The following is a 20,928-nucleotide window of genomic DNA, read 5'->3' on the forward strand; positions in this document are numbered from 1 at the left end:
ACATGGCAGTTACAGGCCCACATCTATGCAAACATTTATCAAGCTCAACACTTAGGGTTTGTTCACTTCACTATACATGTGTCCTACTTCATTACACATGATAAAAAGTCAAGGAATATGGTTAAGGTGTGTTCAGTGAAGGATTTCCCGAAGATCTGGTACCTAGTGTCCTGAGGATTTAACTCAGTGCAGAGATAAAGCCTCCAATACGAGGAAAATAGACAAGGAGGATGTCCTAAGTCTTGACCCCTCGGGCTATCGTCGCTGGGCTCTCTTGGACAGGGAAGAGCACCTTGACCGTTAACTGGGAAGTATAAGACACACAGGAAGTGAAATAATCAGGCTTGCCCACCACAAAAAGTAGCCAGAAAGAGACAGAGATCGTGGCTAAAAGAGGAATCAGAAGAACTATATCGTTCACCAAATCCCAGAGTAAATCATGATAATAACAGACAGCTTTTTAAAAGTGCTTGCTATATGCCAAGCATTTACAAGTTTCAATCTGCTCACTGAAGCTTCACAACAACCTAAAAACACACCTAGTGAATGGCACAGTTGAGATGCAAACAGAAGAGTATGGCCCCAGAACCCAGCCACCCCAGCCCCATGCCATACTTCCTAAGGACGAAGAGGAATCGTGTCTTGAAGAAGCATTTCCTGCCATCTTCTCTCCCCACTGGACTGGGTCTCAGGTCACACCTATGCATTTCTCACTTTCTTAACACTCTTCACACTCCCTCATCATTGTCTGGTTTTGTATTCGTTTCTTGAGGCTGCTGTTACGAAACCATGGCAAACTCAGTGGTTTAAAACAACAGAAATGTGTTCTCTCCCAATTCCAAAGGCCAGAAGACTGAAAGCGGTTTCAGTGAGCTGACATCAAAGTGGCAGTGGGGCTATGCCCCCAGAAGCTCCAGGAGGAACTCGTTCTTGCCTCTTCCAGCTTCTGGTGGGTGTGGCATCCTTTGCTTGTGGCTGTATCATGCCAATCTGTCTTCATATTGCCTTGTCCACTTCTGTGTGTGCAATCTCCCTCTGTCTTTCTCTCATGAGGACAACTATAAACAGATTAATGCCCCACTCAGATAATCTGGAATAATCTCCCGATTCAATATCCTTAACTTCATCACACCTATGGACTCTTTTTCCTCATATGGTGATATTTACAGGTTCCAGGGATTATAACCTGATATCTCTGGGTGGCTACTGTTCAGCCTGCTATCTCTAAATAATTCTATCACTATTACCACTATCTCTATATTACCATCACTATCTCTGTATTAACTTTATGCACTCCTCAACAGCTGAGGCCATCTGTAGCCATTTTCGGATAGCCACATATTTTGACACTCCTCCTATTAAAAGAGGGATCTACATCCTTTCCCTTGACTCATGAACCTTGTAATTGCTTTGACCGATAGAATAGAGTGAAAATCACACTGTTCTAGTTTCTAATCCAGGTTTTAAAAGACGGTCAGCTGCTACTTCCTATCCCTAGGTACACTCACTCTTGGAACCCAGCCACTATGCTATGAGAAATCCAAAGTGCATGATGAGGCCACATGAAAGTGCCCCAGGCAACAGTACCATCTGAACTCCCAGCCAACAGCCAATATCAACTGCCAGCCATGTGTTTGAGCCATCCTGAATGGCCAGCCCAGTCAAGACCTCAGATGTCTCCACCCCAGAGAACCACCGACTTTTCAGTCAACAGAGTCACGAGTAATAATGCCAAATATTTGTCTCCAGCTATTATGTGAGCAGGTTGGGTTTTTTTATGCAGCAACAGATGATCTGATCACTATCTTATTCATAGTTCCTCCATACCTAGAGCTATGCCTGGAGGTCTTGATGCCCAAGGAATGTGGAATAAATTAAAAACTACCAAACTCTAGCAGGTATGGCCAAGAAGTCGGGCTGGAGATCAAGAACTATTGACATTAGATCCCAAAGAAATGACAAGGTGATGGGGTACAAGAGGATGACTGTGAAGAAACACTTTTCTTGGGTACCAATATTATACATAGATTATAATTATGCAATTCCTCATCAAAATCCCCCAAGGGAGCAACAGAGAGATTGATTATGAAGAACTGGATCACACGATTATGGAGGCTAAGAAGTCCCACAGTCCACTGTCTGCACGATGGAGACCCAGGAAGTCCAGTGGTGTCAGTGAGTCTGAGTCCGAAGGCCTGAGGACCAGGGAAGCTGATAGTGTTAACCCCAGTCCAAGGACAGAATATGATGTCCCAGCTCAAGCAGTGAAGCAGGAAAAAGGGGGCAATTCCTTTCCTCTACCTTTTGTGGTATTCAGGCCCGCCCCCACTGGGGAGGGGGATTACTTTACTGAGCCCATTGATTCCAATGCTAATCCCATCTGGAAACACCCTGAGAGACACACTAAAAGAACATTTAATCTGGGCACCCCATGGCCCTAACTGTCACAAGCCTTGCTGGGGGTGGAGGTGGGCAGGGACAGTGTCTAGCGGGATCAAGCTCAACAGAGTCTCGATGTTTACTGATTAAGAGGTACACAGACTCTGCATATCATTCGTTTGCTTTCCTTTTAACCCTTCTGTTAATTTAAGAAACCATGTACTGAGTACTTACTGACAGCCAGGCATTGGTTGAGGTGAAGGATATTCAGCAGTCAGCAAGTTCCTTCCTTCATGGAGCTTTCAACCATAGAGTATTTAGGGAGACCTCAAAACCACAGGGAGGGGGCTCAAGGCCCCATTCCTGACCTTAATTACCTTCCTCTACTGCCGTGCTCACCAAAAATCATTTTCTAAAAACATTAGACCATTCAATACTACTGAGTGTCTCCTCCAAAATGGATATGGTGCAAGCAGTAAATCAGAGAAGATTAACCTGGCAAAGTCCTTCCCTTAATTTTGTGGCAGCTGTTGCAATTTCCTGTTGTGGGAGATGGATGGGCAGGCCCCTTCTGTCCAAATGACTGAGCACACTGTGGGGCACAAGAACAGGAAGCTATGGGTGCTAATGAAGACAGCCTGTATTTGCGGACACAGGCAGCCCAAAGACCAGCTTCTCAAGACCACTGTGATGTGCCTTCACCAAATGCTTTTTTCTGCTGTAATAATGCACCAGCAGCCGGCAGCCGCAGTTTCCCTACTCAGACCTTCTTTTCAGGGGAACTGACTCTTGGAAGCAAAGCTAACCAACAGTCTCCAGCTGCTGCACCTCTGGACCCACCATAGTGTTCGTGCAGGGCCACACTTTCCAGGGCTTTTCCCAGCCAGTGAGTGAGCACAGCAGGAGGGCTAGAAACAGGCTATTCTATTCTGATTTGTCCAACAGGTAACTTTGTCTCAGGAAATGCCTACTGGACTGGCTGAAACTTTCTCAGAACGATGCTGAACCCACCCCCCTTCCTTCCCCCTCTCCTTTCAAAGTATCAGACCTGCATCACAGCCTGAAGACTCTCCTTGCCCTACCCCCGCTCCCTCTCCACTGTCCTCCCTAGGTACTTTTCCAGTATATTTCTTGCACGGTTAATTCCTGCGGTGCCTTCTTCTCAGAGGACCTGAAGTGACACACTATCTAGAGACAACTCTTATTTTGTGTGCATTTTCTTCTTTTTTTATTTCATGCATTTAATTTACATGGTTGTCGTTTCTCTTTCTTTCCCCATTGTATATTACAAGATGAGTGCTGTCTTATGTTGTTATGCTTCATGTATATTATTTATAATCCATAACAGTCCCTTGCATAGCAGAATCATAAAGATCTGTATTAGCTATTAGCTAATTCCCCTTTGGTGTTAGCTATTCCTCTTTGGTTGGACATTCAGGGTCTTTCCAATTTTTTCCTAATTAAATGTTGCTGCAGTAAATGCCATGTGGAGTCTTGGTAAGAACCAGGGGTTGTGGTTCTGATTCTGCCATATCTGAGCTGCACAACCCTGAGCAAAGCACTTTGTTTCTGTGGGCTTCTGTCTCTCTACCATCGCCCCCCCCCCCCCACACACACACACACATCAGACGGAGGTAATACGAGAGGAGGATCCTTTGTGAATATCAAATTCACGTCATCATTTTCAAAAGACTTTGGTTACCATGTGCAGGGAGGGTAGGGGAAATGGGGAGATGGTGGTCAAAGAGTACAAAGCTGTAGTTCTGTAGTTCTGGAGACCTCATGTACAGCATGATGACTACCGTGAATAATAATGCACTCAACACTGGAAACCTGGTAACAGAACGGATTTCAGGTACACTCACCACATACACACACACACACACACACACAAGTCACTATGTGAGGAGACTAAATGTTAATAAGCTTGACTGTAATCATCATTCCACTATGTACATGGGTATCAAATCATATTGTACACCTTAAACATATACAATTCTTATTAAAAATACACATATATAAATAACTGAAAAAAGGGACTCCAGACAGCCCTCTCGCCCTTCCCACCACATGAGGACACAACAAGATGTGAGTTTCTGTTGTTTACAAGCCACCTGGTCTGTGGCAATGTAGGAAAGCAGCCCAAACAGACGGAGACAGTGTGAATCCAAGCAGGAAAATCAATGGGACATACTTTGCAATCAACCTACCTCAGTGGGGCTCATGCATTACCTACTCCCAGAAACGGTCAGGAAGCCGACCCGAGAAGGGAGAGATGTAGTCAGGAGGCAGGACCGTGGTGCTCAGGTGTGGAAGCTTCTGCTGAGAAACCTGCCCTTCACAAGCATCTCACATGGTGAGATACAGATGCGACACCAAGGTGGCCCTCAAGAACTCCCATCAGGGCCTTCTGGAGCCCAGGACCTGATCCCTAAGCTGGCCCCAGACAACCCTCAAAGCCGCAGCTGTCACACGCCCCCGCCCACCTGAGGACATAACCATGTGCAGGAGGCTGCACCCCAGGCTCAGGGAGCTCCCTGCGCCCTGCCTACCGCTTCATCACCAGTGACGATGGCATCGTCCATGACTGCTTCCTCACGTGTTCTTCACATCCTTTCCTTTAGCAGTTATTTAGGAAGAGCTGAAGCATTTTGCTTTAAAAAATAAAAAGCAACAGAACTGGCGTTTTTGGAAAACCAGCTTGAAACACAGTAAACAACTATGCCAAAAGCAAAGGAAAAAATGCTGAAAATGTTTGTGTCTGTTCAACTGCTCTGACCAGGACTCTCCAGGGGATGCTCCAAGGGGCAAAAACACGCTGGGATCTGGCCTCAGGACACTGGAGCACCCTCAGCTCATCTTGCCTGGAAGCAATTTCATCACACCACTTCCCTTCCACCTGCCCTTCCCTAACCACCCAGTGACCCCGCTCCCATTTAGCAACAAAAACACAGTCTTCAGAAGGGGAATGACTCTCTCAATAAAAATAACACATCCCTAGCATTCACCCGCCCTCTTCATCCTCACACCTCCTCCCACCAAAAAAAAAAAAAAAAAAAAAAAAATCTCATTTATCTTGTTGGTTTTCTCATCTTTTCCATACACCACACAACTGGGTAAATAAGTTCTGTGTTCAATCTTTTAACAGGGGTTATTCAATTTACTCAAGCCAATGTGAATATTTCCCCCTGGTTTCCATGACAACCTCTCAGCACATTCAGTCTTCATATAAATGAGTTATTGCTTTTATGTTCTCATACCCTAAGACAATGAGGAAATTAACATAATGTGGTCATACAAAAAAAAAAAAAACCATCAAAACAATCACAATCCTCATATCCTCCCCAGAAATTCATAGATAGCATTCTGTGAAAAAGAACCAAAGAGAAATGAGGGCTTTGCATCTGACAACACTGTTAACATTAGAGATTTCATTTCAGATGCATTTAAATGAAGCCAGACCATAGTAGGGTTCAAAAAAGTGTATAGACAGAGAACCAAAATGAAGGAGAAAAGACATGTAAAAGCAGGGACCCAAATTTACCTACAAACCATACGATTTCCCAACATGGCTGCCACACTCAGCCTCACTGTATGCATTCTGGCCATGCCTGCTCCAGGACCTTCACACATGCCATTCCCTAGGCCTGGAACATTTTCCCTATGTTATTCTCCCACGCCTGTTTTGCTTAGCTAATTCCTACTCATCCTTCAAATCTCACCTTACAAAAGTCACTGGCTCAGGGAGGTCAAGCTTCACCATTTGACAACATTAGGTTGGATCCCCTGTGTTACATACACCTTCATCGTTCCTCATATTCTTCATTGTTTTAGGTAGGTTTCACCAGAAGCAGATCCTAAGAGAAGGATTTGAAAGCAAGGGGTTTACCTAGGAAGTAATCCCAAGAAACACGGGCATGACAGTGGAGAAGTGAGACAGGGAAGGGAAAGAAGCCAATCCAGGATGTGTTGGATTAATATGGACAAGTGGAGCTCGGTCCCCCTGGGGGCTTCTGGGAGCCAGCACAGAGCAGACGTCATCTTAGAGGTGAGGAAGACAACTACCCCCTCTGGTTGGGGGATACTCTCTTGCACGTGTATTTCTCTGCACTTCCAGCCTGTCCCACAAAGGCCTCGCTGGAGAAAGCCCCAGGCCCCGCTGCAGGTGCCTGGGGAACGAAGAGTGAATACCAAGAACATGGGCGCCAGGCACCAGCAGTGCCTACCACATCCTCCGATTCCTACAACATAATTATCATCCGAGACTGGAGATCGATGAACAGGGGACAAAAAGGCTCCACTGAAAGTCAACATGCAAAATGGAGCCCAAATGAATCCGGAGGCCATGGGATCAAAGTGGAAACTATGAATTGCGGAGATATCAAAGACCTTGACTCGAGGCCTGGATGACTAATTAGACTGGAGCACAGGTTTCAGTCAAGGAGCGGAAGACTTTCTAAAAGGGAGCATCTAGGTTCTTCACTCCATCCTAAAATCCTCCACATCTCTCTTGCTGCCTAGGGGCATATCCGGTAGGATAGTTCAAGGCAGTCAATTCTAGCCGTCTAGTCAAGAAAGAAAAATCTTTGGTCCCAGGTGTAGGAGTGGCTGCTCCCCCTCAGACCTCAGAACGAACTCTTAACCTCTGTATGGCAGACTTAGAATCCTAAGCCTCTAAGCTTTTTGATGGTTCCAACTGGACTAATTTGATAAACCGTCAACAAGGAAACGCACCATTAAACAGTGACACAACCATTCATTCAAATATTATGCAACCACTAAAAATGATGGCTGCTAGGGTTGGTATTATTCACAAAGATACATATGTAACAGGATAATAGTAGCAAATGTGAATTGTGCTCGTTGTTTATTCACTGTCTTCCCACACCAGCATGAAAGTTCAGCAAAGGTGAGGCTGCTAGTTTTGTTCAATGCTGTATCGTCAGCATATAGGACACTTCCAGGCACAAAAACATCCAGCAGCCAACAGGGTAAAATTCAGTGTCTGGCATCCAATCAAAAATTACTCGGTCTATCATGGGTGGGGGCAAGGGCTGGCCTCCATCACACCTCAGAGCTGCCAGGAGGGGCTGGATGACCAAACGCCAAAGTACAGGGAGGGGGCATGCTTTGACCTATACAACACAAGAGGCAGGAGGGAGCTGGCAGATAAATGACTCACCCTTCCCCCTCACGAGGGACAGTGCTGAGATACAGAAACTCCAAAGAGTCTCCCTAGCGGTGTCCCATGGGGCAAGCTACGTTTCCACCAGGCTGTGGCCCATTCAGCCACAGGCACCACCTTGCACTGGCTTCCTCTCCTTCTCTGCCCCACTTTCCTCAAGCCATCACTCTTCCACCCTCGGGATGACACAGCCCCAACACGCTCTATTGCCAGGCAGAGATGACTCCCCCCCAAATCTGTGACATATGGAGGATCTTTGGAAAGATATGTTCTCGTTAATCCCCAAACTTACTGGCTTAAAACAACAACCATGGTTATTACATCATGACTGTGAGAGTCAGGATCACAAACAGGACCCAGCTGGGCAAGTCCTCCGGCCTACATGCTGTCCAGTGGTGTCATTACTGGTATTTAGCTGACTTCCAGGCCGCTGTGAAGGGGCCAAACAGCTCTGGTGACATGCTAGGGGCCTTGGCGGGTATACTTAGAAGCTGGGTTCCACAGAACCATTCTCCCGCTCGTGTCATCTCGGGGTCTCTGCACATGTCTCTCTCCAGCAGGATCCTTGGACTTCTTACACGGTGGCTCAGGACTTGAAGACGGAGAGTCCCAAGAAGCTGGAAGCCCACTTACAGGCTAAGAGCAGAGCCAGTGTGGTATCGCTTCTCTGGCACTGCTAGTTAAAGCAGTCATAGGCCAGCCCAGGCTCAAGAGGAGGGCAGACAGATTCCACTTCTTAATGGTGAAGTGTCAAAGACTTTGCAGCCACCTGCAGTCCCCAGACACACACATGGAGGCGTGCACGCACACGCACACACACACACACGCACGCACGCACACAGGCACACACAGGAAACTGGGGGTAGGGGTGGAATGAAGACTGAAGCATCAAGGTAGGAGGGATCCCATCATTCTGTTGGCCTGATTTTCCACATGCATGTTATTCCTTTTTTTCAAATAAAAAATGTGGAGGAAAAGGAGGAGGAGGAGACAAAAACAACATCAATACGCTGAATCCTCACCTTCTGTGGCAGAGAGTCAATAGAAAATGTCTTAAATTGATAAATCAAGAAACAGCTGCATAAGCATCTTATTTGGAGTTACAGAGATAAGTACCAGAAGTCCTAAAAATGGAAACATTTCCAGCAAATGCTCTGGGAGACAGTACTTGGGGAGGGGAAAGAGCAGAGAAGGGGCCAGGAACTGCTGCTTTCATTAGGAGCCCTTCTGTTCTTGTACTTTTTACTATGTGTACATATTACTTTGATAAAAAATTTAAAGGGGGAGAAAATGAGAAAAAGTAGGGATGGTTATTTTTAAAGCTATGTAATTAAACCTGAAGAAAATCTCATTTTGCTAACTGAAAAATAAAAAGGGTAGTGGATACAAAACTCTATTAACTATATTCATGGTATGGTTGGAAATACGTTTAATAAGGACAGAAAGAAAACATATATATAGGGGAGGGGAAGACATAAAGAGATGTACCTCACCAAATGACAGAGGGTGGGTTTCTCTTCTGTGTTTCCCAAATTTTCAGCAATGGGATTCTCTTACTTTCATAATGAAAAGAAATAAATTCATTACTTTAAATAAATGAACTGAGCAGCGATTAAATAAAAATGTCAGAAGAGTCTCTGAAGAACTCTTGGCCACTATAACCGAACCGGGTTTAATTCCTGGGCCCTCCCAGATAGCGTGATGGAGGAATGCAGCTCTGTTTACAGGCTCTGGTACACTCTAGCCAGCCGGGTCTGTGCACTTGGTTATAAAATCTTCCCAGAAAGAATTTAGTCCATGTATTTTTAATTCAACTGAATAATACCTTTTGTAAGGCTCCAACGTATTCAGTTTTGAATCTGAAATGCTCCTTCAGTCATTGAATAAATATTTATCACGTACCTACTATCTGCTAGACAAAATGCTGGGGGCTGGGGTTAAAATGATAGATGAGACAAGTAAAATCTCCATCACCCTGGAGCCACAGATTAGTAGGGGAGGCAGTAAAGCAACCAGACAATTGCATTAGATCCTAACAGATGCTTTGACTGGGGAAAGGACAAGTGGGAGGAGATAACCTGGAGAGCTTCCTGGAAGAGGCCAAATCTAAGCTCAAACTCAAAGGATGAACCAGAGCAGATTTGGCTAAAGAGGGAAAAAGTATTTCCAGCACAGAAAATATAATATGCAAAGGCTCAGAGACAATAGAGAAGATGGCTAATGCAAGGAACTAAGAATGGAAAAAAAAAAAAAAAAAGATGTCCCATCATCAAAACGGTCCCAAAGGACCCCTTTCATCTGGAGGCTCAACGGCCAAACTGCCTGAACTAGAATCCCAGCCCTGACCCTTAGAAGCTATGTGACCTGGGTCAAAGTACTTTACCTCAACTGTGTCTCAGTCTCTGCACTGAGTGTCCTAGTCTGCTTGGGTTGCTGTAACAGAAGACCACAGACCAGGTGGCTTATAAAACACTGAAAATTACTGCTCACAGTTCCGAAGCCTGCAAGTCCAAGATCAAGGAGCAAGCAGCCTCAGTGTCTGGTAAGAACCTGCTTCCCAGTTCAGACTTAACACCTTCCAGCTCTAACCTCACAGAGCAGAAAGGAGGAGAGAACTGTCTGGGGTCCCTTTTATAAAGGCACTAATCCCATGCATAAGGGCCCCACCTCCTGACCTAATCACCTCCCAAAGGCCCCACCTCCTAATACCAGTTTGGGTGGGTAAGAGTCAACACAGGAATTCGACAACAGACATTCAGACCAGGGCCCTGGGCTCATGCTCCTTCCCCACCCTCTCTCTCTCCCTCAGGAAGCCACACCCACCCAAATCCCTGTTTCAGACGTGGAAGGAGCCTTAACTCACACATGCATTTCAAAAGCTATGAGTTACACACCACGCTGCACTGTGCTCACTTCTAGGTTGACACTATGGGATCAAAGATGCCAATGCCATGCCAGGAATGGAGCCCCCCTACCAGGGAAACGAAGGTGAACCAGACACCGTCTCAGACCTGGAGGGGCTAATCCAAAGGAAAAGGCAACAGAAGAGGGGACACAGCAAATTTCAGTGCAGTCTGCTGTATTCTGATTCGGGTGTTGCTGAAGAACACTCACAGGGGCAGAACCTGAGCTATGGAATCAGATCTTGGCCCAGCCCTGAATGTTCTTTAACCTCAGTTTCCTCATCGGTATCGTAGAGATCCCAAGGTTCACCAAACAAGGTAGCTTAAACGGCTGCCAAGGGCAAAGTGGCTAGCATGGTGTCTGCTCCTACTGGGTACTTGGTACTCCTCCACTCCCTTCTCCCTTGAGGCCACCTAGGCATGAATGGCAAAGCTAGGACCCTTCTTTTTCACCCAAATCAAAGAATGTTTGCAAAAGAGAAAACAGCCCCATAGCCTCTCCTGTCTCTCCCTTAATAGTTTATCTCTAAGTTATTCAATGCAAGAGACTTAGCCCAGCTAAAATTATTCAAAATCGACCTTGAGATCAGGAACAAATTGGCTACAGCAGTCAGCGATTGGCAAATGCAATCTAAATGCCCCAGGCGGCATTAGAGCCTTCCACGTTGACAGCAAGAGTCAATGTGCATCTTGGAAAATTCCGAAAAAAAAAAAAATTAAAGGTCACCACATTTGTAGGCAGAATGGATTTTCTTGAGACCATTACAAACAGACTGCCTAAATTACAAAGATTCTAGGCTTGACAGCTCCCGGGGGGCGGGGCGGGGGAGGTTTCAGGTGCAAAGAACACCACCCTTGACTCCCACGCATCCGGGCTGCTGTCTGTGGCCATCTGAAGGTTCTGCCGTCACCCGTTCTCTCACCGAAACTGCACAACCAGTCTCTGATGCCTCCACAAACTGGGACGGCCAGACTGGGGCCAGGCCTGTGCTCCAAGGGTCTGACCAGGCAGGGAAGCCGAAGAGGCGCAAATCACCAAGGTGGCACCAAACATTTCTGTAGAAGTGAATCAAGCCAAAGCAGGAGGCCCCAACCCCAAGGCCAAGTCCAGAAGGAAAGGTTGGGCTTGTAACTGGGAGAGGGATTGAGCTGGGAACGCAGGCTGGGAGCCGGGGGTGACAGGCTGCAAGAGTGGCCTTGAGCGGCATCAGCACAGCTTGGGCTGTCTGGTTTTGTCGAAAAGGAGCACTAACTACTACTACTAAGGACAGCTAACACGGGCCGGGTGCAATCTGGAACCAGGGCTGGGCTAATCCTGTACCCGCGCCTCCTCCCTTAATCCTCAGTGCCCAATACGGTAGCTGCTTGTTCCCTCCCCGCTTTCCTCAAAACTGAGGTTTCTCCAAGGTTACCCAGGGAATCACGGAGACCCAGGAAATCTGGCTGCAGGGTGCAAGACCTTGTCGATGTCACTTTCTTACACGTGGTAGCTCAAGTGTGTGTCAGCCTCACTCAAAGAAATAGCAAAACTTAACTCTGAACAGCAGCTAGCAATGTGCACTTCATTTTTTTAAACAAGGAAACTAATGCCCGGAAGAAGTAAGGAGAACAGAGCTCTTCGCGGAAGCTAGGTTCACGGGAGCAAAAAATACAGAGGCATCCCAAATACGATAAATTGGTATACATTACTGGTGAGCAAATATTTACACCTTCCCACTCCTTCCACCATGGGAGGAACCTAAGTCCCTGCCCCATTAATGTTGGGCTTGCTTTGGCCAAGGGAACACGGGCAGAACCGACCGTGTACTGACAGTTTCCAACTCAGGCCTTACAAAGCATCAATTATTTCTGCTCACCCCTTGGAAGCAGCCAGCTTTTGCCAGGAAAACCCTGCTTCTCCAGTCTCAGCCTCATAAGCAGAGGGATCAGACCTGCATGCAACCTACAGTGTGAAGCAGAGTCTCCCCAGCCAAACCACAGACCTACGTGTAAGAAATAAATGCTTGTTTTTATAACTCACTGTGTTTGTTGTGGCTGTTTATTACACACCAATAGGTGACTGATACATTTACACATGTATATATTATACAGGATACATATCTAATGGCTGTGTGACATGGAGAGATCTGTGTGTAAATACTGAACACACATCTTTATTTACAGAAGACAGTACAGGACAATAGTGTAGGATCCGGAGGAAGAATTAAGTTTGTATTCTTCCTCTGACATTTATTGCCTGTGTGCTTTGGGGTGGTTACTTGACCTCTCTGAGTACATTTTCCCTTCTGTAACATAGGGATTAAAATTGTGTCTATCTCATAGGGTTACTGTGAGATCTCAGCGAAATAAAAGTACACATAATGAGCTTAGCACAGACCCTAACACATACTTACTCATTTATTCATTCAACTGATATTGACGGAGTAACTACATTTGCCGGGCACTTTTTCTAGGTATTTATTTATTTACTTGAATTTTTTAAATGTTTTATTTATTTTTGAGAGAGAGAGAGACAGTGAGGGAGAGAGACAGAGAACGAGTAGGGGAGGGAAGAGAGAGTGGGAGACAGAGGATCCGAAGGGCTTAGCACCAACAGCAACAAGCCGGATGCAGGGCTCAAACTCCCAAAACATGAGGTCATGACCTGAGCAGGAGTCAGAGGCTCAACCGACTGAGCCACCCAGGTGCCCCTAGGTTTTTAGAATACAGTTACTAGCTATATAGAACAAGGAAAAGGTGAAGCAGGGTAAGGACAACCAGTAGCCAGGGAAGACGAGGGAGGCATTCCAGGTGAAGTGTTCTGCACAGGGTCTGGCACATAATGACCACACGACAAATGGTAGCCACTTATTCTCAGAGTGATTAGCATGCAAGAATGAGGAACTCAGTTGCAGACAAAAGGAAAATCAGCCTCTCTACTCCCCAGCACAACCCTGTCCTTGAAAGCCTCAGCAAACCACAGCAACAGATCAAGGACCCTCACTGGGTGGGCACCACCTCAGGCGCTTTTGAAGCTGATGCACAAATCCTGCAAATAGAGCCAGACTCCTATGGTCGGGCTGGGAAGAGACAGGCCAGCTGCTGTTGGGAGGCTGGAGCTCCGCTTGTCCATGAAAGAAGGAGGTTCCTGGGGCCTGAGCCATGCTTTAAATCCACTGATCACATCAAACACGGGCTGCTGGCAGGAGGGAGCGGGTGAGGTGTTCAGAAGCTGGAGGGCAAGGTCAGCTGATGGGGACCCTCCATGCAGGTGTTGCGGAACAAGTGATGCTTCAGGGATCTTAGGCGGTGGAGTAATACACCAGCCTTTGCAAACACACTTAACTGTGCAGCCCTTGAGGCTACCTCCTGTTTTTCAGCCCTAATTGGCATGTTTTCCCATCTCCTCAGAAACAGCACAGGAGACGGCATCTCATAACAGTAAAAGTACGGTCTTTGGAGTAGGACAATCTGGGTTTGCATCCCGACTCTATTGCTCACCAGCTGCCTCCCTGGGCCAGCCGCTTAACCTAAGGAACTACCCACTCCTGTTGTGTAAGGATTAAATGAGATCACCTTTAACACCTTACATGTAAAACACCTCACAAGCAAAATGTTTAGCATAGTACCTGGTACAAGGTAACTACTCAGAGTCAGGGCTCTTATTAGTGACCCATTTTTTTTTTTAATCTTTATTTATTTTTGAGAGAGTGAGAGAGAGACAGAGTGAGAGCAGGGGAGGAACAGAGACAGAGGGAGACACAGAATCCAAAGCAGGCTCTGGGCTCCGAGCTGTCAGCACAGAGGCCGACATAGGGCTCGAACCCACGAACCGTGAGATCATGACCTGAGCTCAGGGCGGTCACTTAACCGACTGAGCCACCCAGGCACCCCATTAGTGACCCATTTTGTAAATGAGCACACAGAGGCCCAGAGAGGTCTCTGACCTTACCAATGAACCATGGGATTTTCTTCCTTCACCACACTATTCCCAACTGATCAATTTCTCAAATGAACCTCAAAAATCCTCTAAGGATGAATCTGGAGTTTTGTTCCTATATCAATAGCAATTAGCACACAGTATGACCTCATTGGTTGAACAGTATGATCAGGTCACAAGCTCAGATGCTCACAGAGTATGGCAGCACTAGGGTGGCCATTTCTGTTTGAGCAATGAAAGTCCCACATTCTAGAACACCACTCAGAGCTGGACAAGACAGGACAGCTGGTAACCCTGCTGGTAGCATGACTACATGAAGGAGGGAAAAGCTATGTCTCCTCTGTTCAGGTTTTCCACTTCCAAGAAGCAATCCCATGGACTGGTTAGGAGCAAGGGACTAGAGCCAGCCTTACTCGGTTTACACCCTGCCTCCGATGCTCACCCGCTATGGGACCTTGGGAAGGATGACCCCAACCTCCCCATGCCTGTTTCTCATCTGTATAAGGGGAGCTAAGAGGGCTCTTGACTATTGACATTTTGGACCCGATCACTGTTTGCCGTGGGGGCTGTCCTGAGCAGTGTGCTCTATTTAGCAGCATCCTTGACCTCTACTCACTTGACGCCCATAGAACACTGCCACCACCGCCCCCAGGATGTGACCACCAAAAATGTGTGCAGATATTACCCAATGTCTCCTAGGGGGGCAAGACTGTCCCTGCTTCACAACTGGTCTAGGGAGTGTTGTGAGAATAAACAAGGCGATGCGTGCATCAGAGAGTCTATTTCTACACAAATAAACTGCAGCCTTGGCAATACAGTGAGAAGATGGCAAGCCAAGAGAGGAGCAAGCAGGACCATGGGTGGGCCAGAGGCTGTACAGACAAGCGACCGCTGTGGGGGACAAGCTGCAAATGGAACACGGCCTGGCCAGCATCCCTCTCACATGAGCCTGGACTTCAATTTTACACCACGTGCAAAAAGTTGCATGGATTACTCCTTGGTTGCTGGCACAGCCCCATCACGGAGAGCAAAATCCCCTCTCATTGGATATGTTCCTTCTCTCTCGGATGCATATATATCCCTGTAAAGTGCATTTGTTCATCAAATATTGAATGCTTCCTGTGTACCAGGTATACAGTAGTGAGGGAAAAAAAAAAAGGACCTGCCCTCATGGATCTTTGAACATATTGTCATGATTTATGTGTAACGCATTTTTAACCAACAGACGCTGTGTCGTGCGGTAGAACGGACTCTGTTCCTGACGATTTCCCCCTCGGCGCTTTGTTTTTAAGAGATCTATCCGTGTTGCAGCGCATACATCAGATCTAGTCTTCCTGCACAGCAGCATTCCACAGAGGATTTCGTCTACTTTAGTGCCAGAGCTCTCTCCAGAATGGCTGCACCTGTCTGTCCACTCTCCAAGGACTCGCCTTTAAAAGGGTCCCAACCCCACTGGACTCACTGACATGGTGTAGACTTCAGGGGCTCTGCCAACAGTTGCCATTAACCCAAACCACTATGCCCCACCATCAGGGAATACACTTGACCATTCTGCCTTAAGCTAACCTTGGTCGCTACGTATGTCACAAAATCAGAGCCCCCTAAATGCCGGAGAAGAATCCAGCCCGATCTCCTGGCTTTGCAAAGGGAGAAACTGAGGCTCAGAGACATGCAAGAACTGGCAGAGATTTTAGGCAGAGCCAGGTTTGGAAATTCCAGTCTCTTGGCATCTTGTTCCTTTACAAAGCCCTCTTCGAGAGATCAGAAATCCATCCATGATTTACGGGAGTTGGTTCACTTTACAGATTTTCTTCCATCTCTCCCGCCTGGTGCCACCCTCCCCATCTCATATCCCCCACCCCACCCTGTTTTCAAATTCTTGCTGGAACCATCCATTTTGCGACCAAGTGTTGACTTCAAATGATATATGAGACAATTGACATTTCAAATATTCCAGGCAGGATAGAGAATTCTGATCACAGACCAGCCTGAAACATCCCCACATCTCTTTCCTTACTCCTTCTGGGCAGTAATTGTCCCCCTACCAGCCCACCGTCTCCCCTCCACCCCAACATTAATTTCCCCTGATTCATTTTTCATGCCTTTGAATTCTGCCTTTTCAAAGCAGAATATGTTTCTGGAGCTGCTTCTCATACCTCCCTTCGCCTTCATGAATATTTCAAATGCAATAGTGATATGATCGTTCAACCTTAGAGGCACACCAACTTTATCTTATTTATCTTACCGAGCTGCTTCCACACCGGGATTAAGTCCAAAACATCCTCTGAGAGTTTGTTTGGGTTGTTTTCCCCCAGGCTGATGCTGCTGTCTATGTAAATTATAGGGAGAAACAGCCTGTCTTCCGCCCCAGCACCCACCCGCCCCCACCACCCCCCAGGCCTGGACGCAGGCCCCTGGCCCCAGACACCCGCCTGCCGGTGCCAAGCCTCCTTCCGCTCTTGTCCAAGCCAACTGGCAGGCTTCCTGGTGGGTCCCTGCCGTGGCATAAACCTCCCCCAGCCTCCAGCCCAGTGGTCCCTTGCAAGCAGGAAAAGGACTCTCCATGTGACCTTGGGTAGGTCATTTTGCCACTCTGGGACCAAGTTTCCTTGTCTACATACAAGGAGTTGGACATATGATCCTAAAGGTTTCTCAGTTCTATGGCTCCATGTGACGCAGCGGAACAAAAAGGGCACAGGATTGGGAATCAGGCGGGGTCTGATTCAAATCTAAGTTCTACCACTACGCTAGCTGGTGACCCTTCACTAACTGTGCCTACCACTAAACTAGCATGTGACCCTTAATGGTGTCAACCACTAACTAGCAGTGGGACAACTGTGTCTACCTCTAACTAGTAGTGTGACTCTTAATTAGCTGTGCCTACCACTAACGAGTTATGTGACCCTTAACTGTGTCTACCACTAACTAGTTGTGTTACCATGATGTAGGTTACAGAAGCTCTTGGAGCTTCAGCTTCCTTCCTTGTAAAACACGTTTGGTTACAACAGCTGCAGTGGGGTGATGGGCCGTCCCATCCTGTGTGCCTGGGACCGAGGAGGGTCTAGGGACACAGCGCTTTCTGGGCTAAAACTGAGAAAGTCCTGGGCCAGCCAGGACTCACAGGTTACCCTAGCTTGTAATACTAATCGGAAGTGAATGAGGTGACACGTAGAGAACCGAGTACATGGAAATAAATTAGGATATACCATTAATTATTGCTAATGGCCGTGGAGGAATTACTTTCACTTCTGATTTTTTCGAGTATTTTTACATTTCCTTTTATCAAAGCAATACAACCACATGAGAAACAAGACTTGAAATAAAAAGCAAAGCTCTCTTGCTCTAGCTCTCCTCCTAGCCCAGCCCCTGTCCCCAAAGGTGAGCTCTTACAGCCCTTTGTAGCTTCTGATCTTTCAGGGCTGTGTCTGCACACTCACTCCATCTGCTCCAGTCCTTCTGGCCTTAAGGATCAGCTTCTCAAGGCAGGGTGGTACCCAAGAGTAATAATTCTATGGCAAGGGCACTGAGGAGCCGAGTAGGAAGAGGGGGCAGACCCTGGAGACCCCTCTGCTGGGCCAGGCATTAACTCTGTAGGCACTGGGTCACGGGAAGGCAGGAGCCGTGGCGGGCAGAAGCAGCAGCTATTGACCATACAGAGTTTTGGACACCGGTGAGCGTCAGTGAGCATCAGGTCTGCCTGTGGGGGGCTCACCAACTTCAGAGGTGAGGACATCTTCCAAGGAGAGAGACTGGGATAACACAAGCCAGACACCTGGACCTCTGGGCAGGGCTACAGCCAAGGCATCCTGGACACGTGCATTGCATCTGGGTCTCCCTGGCAACATGTCTCCAAGAGATCATATTCTGCTGGTCCAGGTCAATGCAAGCCAACTTGGAGTGGGAGAATACTGGCTCCACACAGTAGACATAGTCAGCTTCAAGGAACAGTCTTATCTTGGAGAAATGCAGGGGGCATAGGTGTCTAAGTTATGCCCTAGACAGGAAGCAGGCCCTACCCTGGCTGCTGGCTGCCCTGTCTGGTAAAGACCATCAGTTTTCATTATCATCACCCTACAGGTGAGCAGGCTGGTTCAGTTTTGTCCACTGACATGTCTTGTCAAACACTGGCAAATCCAGAACCGGGACTGAGAAAAAAAGCAAAGCAGTCCTTGAGAGATGTCTCCCTGGGTGGATCTTGAAGGGGGCAAAGAGAAGAGGGGACACTCCACATCCCCATGGTGTCATCCCAGACGAATCAAAACCCCCTCCCAGAGAAGCCTGGAGTGTTGCAGAAGGATCTGTAGAATGAAAGGCCAGAGAAATAACACCAGCCTTTATTCTGCTTATTTCTGAGGCTGTATCAGTTAAGGTGCTTTGGTTGCAAGCAACAGAAGTAAAATCAAACAAAAATCTAAGAGGGAACTCACAACATCAAAGAATCAATAGTGTACCCAGACCTAAGGAGGTTCCAGGATCCCTGCCAGAAACACCTGGACCATCTTTCTACAGAGGTGGCTCCCAACCCTAGGCGCAGGTAAGAATCAACTGAAGAGTCTTTTAGAAACCACTGATCCTGGGACCTCCCCTTCAGAAGGTGGGACTTAATTAGGGTGGGTGAGACTTCCCATCTCACCTCAAAGATGCCCCAGCGATTCTAACGTGAGGCTAAAAATGAGGACCACCATTCTAGGGATGCCACTCCAAGTGTGGGCCACAAACCAGCAGTACCAGTGTCAACACCACCAGGGAGCTTGTTAGAAGCGCATTATACGTCTCAGAACCGCTGGACCTTCTGAAGCAGAACCCGTATTGTCACAGGATCCTCAGGAAAGTGTGAAGCAGAATAAAGGTTGAGAAGTCTGTGGCTGGAATGTCACACAATGACGAGGACCTAACCATTGTACATCCCTGAGAGGCTCTCCTTAAGAGCAAAATCCCTACAGGGCGCCTGGGTGGCTCAGTCGGTTGAGCATCTTATTTCAGCTCAGGTCATGATCTCATGATCTGTGGGTTCGAGCCTCACATCAGCCTCTGTGCTGACAGCTCAGAGCCTGGAGCCTGCTTCTGGTTCTGTGTCTCCCTCGCTCTCTGCCCCTCCCCCTCTCACACTCTGGACTCATTGTCTCTCTCTCTCTCTCTCAAAAATAAGTAAATAATAAAAAAAAAATTTTTTTTAAAGAGCAAGATCCCCACAAGACAAGCATCTGATTGGCCGTGCGTTGGTCACACTATGACAGAGGCCGGACGTGCAAGAAAGGACGCTTGGCCTCAAAAGACCCGCAGGCAGGCAGACGGGCTACCCCTTAAAGGAGAGGACACAGGGCAGATAAAGACTCCACAGGTCCAGCACAGCAGTGTGGACAACTTCAGAGGTGGCAATGTCCACTTCCACTTTTTAAGTGCTTACTATATGACAGGGACTGTGCCAAGGGCTCAAATAAACTCACCCTCCTTATAACCCGTAAAGTAGACATTACTATTATCACGACTACTATTTTATAAAGGAGGAACATGAGTTCCTGACTCAGTGAGTCTAGGACAATGCCAGGAAACCTGTATTTCTAACAACCTTCCAGGTGATGCTGACGCTAAGTCCAGTCACACAATCTGGAAGCCAGGCATTAGCCCTGCAGGCCGGGAAATAGACTAAAAATCAAGTCAGTGACTTTTCAAGAAGCACTAATGCCCTCCTAAAAAGCAATGTCAGTTATTAGGCAGGTCCTCATTTTCACAATGAGAAATCATTCACCTCAGGTTAGAGAGATGCATTTTCCAGGAGACACATGCAGCTGGCACTGTTCAGAGAGAGCATATGACGGGAAGTAGACCTGTTTAGAAATGTAGTTAATGGGACTTGTTTGGAATTCACAGAATCAAGAGAGACATTTCCCTCAGCCACACCCCTAGCTGGGAGGGTGACAACTTCCTTAGAAGGAGACTGGGAAGATGTTCACACTAGAGCCCTGACTTTTATTTGCAATGTGCAGCAATGCTTCTGCTCAAATTAGACCTTGAGCAAACTGTGCACAGCGCAGCTAATCACTGGGTAGAGTTACACTCAACTAGTCCTGTCTGTCTTGCTAAAAAGGTAAAGAACACCACCTGAAGAAGGCAGACTGCCCAGGTTCGAGTCTGGGACCCACCATTCACTGGCTATGGTAATTAGGCAAGTTGCTGAACCTCATTGGGTCTCCTATCCTCATCTGTAAATGGAGGAATTATTATGATTTCTAACCTATAGGTCAGTGAAAGGACTCCATGAGATAATTTGTAAAATTCTGGGTAAAACAGCTGGCATATCATAAGCTCCCAATAAGCCTATTTAACCATTACTGATGGTGGAAGTGCTGGCCATGTTAAAATACTGTGGTCAATACCTGAACTGGCTGGATCTCTACCAGTTAAGTGCAACATGGGGCACCTGGATGGCTCGGTTGGTTGAGCGTCTGACTCTTGATTTCGACTCAGGTCATGATCCCAGGTTCGTGGGATCGAGCCCCACGTCAGGCTCCACGCTGAGCACGGAGCCTGCTAAAGATTCT

General features: G+C 47.1%; 2 long non-coding RNA genes across 2 annotated transcripts in view; both read right to left on the minus strand.

The window, feature by feature from the left end:
• The window catches only part of LOC122234691, a 431,441-nt gene that overhangs the window by 332,883 nt on the left and 77,630 nt on the right, over window positions 1–20,928 (minus strand). The gene's annotated exons all lie outside the window — the stretch shown is intronic.
• Window positions 1–20,928, minus strand: part of LOC122234693 — a 66,099-nt gene that overhangs the window by 43,801 nt on the left and 1,370 nt on the right. The window lies entirely within an intron of this gene.

The sequence above is a fragment of the Panthera tigris genome, chromosome E3 (genome assembly GCF_018350195.1).
Source record: "Panthera tigris isolate Pti1 chromosome E3, P.tigris_Pti1_mat1.1, whole genome shotgun sequence".
Taxonomy (NCBI): domain Eukaryota; kingdom Metazoa; phylum Chordata; class Mammalia; order Carnivora; family Felidae; genus Panthera; species Panthera tigris.